This window comes from Furipterus horrens, unplaced genomic scaffold (genome assembly GCF_987537825.1).
Source record: "Furipterus horrens unplaced genomic scaffold, mFurHor1.1.pri manual_scaffold_6, whole genome shotgun sequence".
Taxonomy (NCBI): domain Eukaryota; kingdom Metazoa; phylum Chordata; class Mammalia; order Chiroptera; family Furipteridae; genus Furipterus; species Furipterus horrens.
Window position 1 is genome coordinate 45,469,998 of NW_028327176.1, and position 2,872 is coordinate 45,472,869.

At 39.7% G+C, this 2,872-nt stretch overlaps 2 non-coding genes across 2 annotated transcripts; both read left to right on the plus strand.

Moving 5' to 3' along the window:
• The first annotated feature begins 1,401 nt into the window (after positions 1-1,401).
• On the plus strand, positions 1,402-1,479 carry LOC150006074 (small nucleolar RNA U2-19). Its single transcript, XR_016512189.1, has one exon. It is a non-coding gene; the product is annotated as a small nucleolar RNA U2-19 (small nucleolar RNA).
• Positions 1,480-1,628: 149 nt separating this feature from the next.
• LOC150006075 (small nucleolar RNA U2-30) lies at positions 1,629-1,698 on the plus strand. The gene has a single exon (XR_016512198.1). It is a non-coding gene; the product is annotated as a small nucleolar RNA U2-30 (small nucleolar RNA).
• Positions 1,699-2,872: the final 1,174 nt, after the last annotated feature.

Here is a 2,872-nt window from a genome sequence, read left to right on the forward strand (position 1 = left end):
TCTGACTCCTCGTTGTTTAAGTCTGCTTTGTTTCTATGGCCATCAGGCTAATGGCTTCTGCTTTGTCTTGCATGTATACATGTTAATCAATTAGAAGAATTCTGCTTGCTGCTTGAGTGTAACAAACACAGCCCCTTACCAGAAAGTGCCGCTCCTAAGGAGATAGGGAGGGAGGTATAAAAATAATAATTGTTCGTCAAAGAATTGCAAGAACCTTGTGACTGGACTCACATCATCTGGCATGATCTTCCATGGACCCTTGTTGACTCCCAAATGTCTGTGGTGGTCAATCACCTCTTCCTCTTCCCATTTTCCCTTACCTTGAAAAGAAGCTTGAACTCTACCTTGGGAAGACAGAGTTGAGGAATCTCTAGGTCTCCCATCTTCTTGGTTAGTGCCTTCTTGATCAATAAACGTTTTCTTACTCCAAACTCTGAAATTTTGAGTTTTGGACTTTTAAAGCATCAGGCACATGAACTTTATACCAGTAACACCATTACACACTTTAAGAAAGTCTTATTATCCTCTCTTTGAGAACCAAAGAAGGAAAGGGGGTCTGCTTTATTCTTGCCCACAGACACTCATGTTGGCACTTTGAACACTTATGGTGGAAAAATGGACCATTGACAACCCAGAGAGGACAGCAGTGGGGAGCCTCCATGACTGGTTGGGTAAGTTCTGTCTTTACTTTTCTTTCTTAAGGTTGACTTGGCTAGTTATGGACCTCTATAGAGAATACTATGTATTCATCAAAGGCAGCTTCCTTTGGGGCACACAGTGAGTCTACATATCACAGTCTTTCCTGGAAAGTTAGACGGGATCATGTGATCAATTCTGACCAATGGAATAGGGCAAAAGTAAGAGATGTCACTTCTTGAACCCTAAAAGCCTTTCATATGATCCTCTACAACAGGAAGAAAAGGGCTTTGAGGACTCATAAAACAGACAAAGCCACAGACAAGAGGAGTCTGGGTTCCTGAGAAGCCTTTTGTGCAAGAGCCAAAGAATTAGGACACTTAGATTGAACTACCACTTAGTGAGAAATAAGTTTACCTTTGGGCTAAGTCATTAAAATGTGGGGGCTGCTTGACAAAGCAGCCAACTCTAACACACTGTGTAAGTATTAGAGTAAGTTTGTTAAATATGATTGTGGCTCCTACCTCTGTACCCCACCTTCAATCCCTGTCACCAAACTTGGCCATTTTTAGCAGCCTTCCCATAAGTGTGTGAATGCAATTGCAGCTACGTGCCTCCAGAATGTTCTTTGGGATTTAGCCACATAAAACAGTAAACATGAGATGGTTTCACTTTAGGAACTTGCACATCCTAGATTGAGAGAATTTTAGAAATGGAAGGCACATTTTTTGAGGAGGTTCTCTGAGATCTGCTCTTACTGAAGTGGATCAATGATGAAAAGAGCCAAATGAGCACCAGAAGACCTTCCAATCTACCTGATGCGTGATCGCTATAGTTTTCAAAAGCAAAAGTATAAAGTAATTTATAACAATAAGGGTGTGCATGTGTGTGTGTATAAAGGTGACAGTGGGTAACTGAGAACTTTCTGATGGAGGAATCAGATTTGGGAGGTGGGGGACATGTGCAATATATTTGAAAGTGTGATCAGTTCTGAGCAATAATGAAAAGGTTTTATTACTGGCCTTTGTAATTATGACGGTTTCTACACTTGATCTGAGCTCAGAATTGAAAAAAACAAACAAGTCAGGAGAAAATCAAAACGTTGGCCAGCAAAATACTGATTCAAGAAGCTGTAGGCTGGATAGTACTGGAATGAAAATCAGCACCCACATGTTCAAAGCTCCCTTCAATGTGCCTGTTGATACATCTGGGTGTCTAGTATTAACAACTCATGCTTTAAAATTAGAGCAAACTGGATTAAAATTCTGGGTACCCCTCTTACCAAGTGGACCATCTCAGAAATAGCATTAAACATCTCTAAACAGCATTTAACCCCATCCATAAAATGAAGATAATAATAACAGTATATTCCTTTTAGAGTTGCTATATCAACAAAACAGATTAATACATTTAGAGTGGTTAGTACACATCTGACCCTAATAAAATTTTATGATGTTCATTTCTGCTGTTATTTAAAAGAATACCAACGTTGTATAAAAACAATGCAACAGCCTTAACAGAACAACATCTCACACAGCTTGAGGATTAGTTCTTCTATGAACAAAATTCTGCACTCTCTACTCATGCTGTTGAAGGACTTCAAGACATGCCATTACAAAATATGCTGCGTTGGTGTAGTGATTCTTTTGAGTCGAAGGCACTTGATAAACAGCAAATGCAGAGAGAGGCTTTTTCTGAACTACCCCTACCTGCCTAAAGACAGGTCCTCCAAAAGGAACCCAATTGTCATAAATCCCCTTCCTTCTCCCCAGGATTTTCATCAGCCTGGGAAGATTGACTCTTATCACAGGAAAGAAGACAAGAAGTCCACAGGACAGCAAGACAAACTGTCATATCTCCCATCTATTCTTCTAAGGGCCCATTCATCTCCCCTGCCCTTCCTCTAATAAGATGACATATAAACTCTCAAATCCCATTACTTTTTTGGATATTCACTTTTTTTTTATTCCTTTCACCACATAATGTTAAAAATTAATGAATTTGTATACCTTTTCTCCTGTCAATTTGTCTGTAGTCTGTTATTTCATAGACCCAGCTACTGAACCCAGGGAGGAAGAGGGAAAGTCTTTCTTCTCTTGTACTTTATTTGGGACATTCATTCCTTACCTTATATACCTGTCCTCTGCCAGATTGTAGGAAACAAGGAAATAGTGACTCCCAAACCAGTAGAAAATCAGTAGTAACAAAGGGCAAATGTAATTAAAGGGTCTCAAGG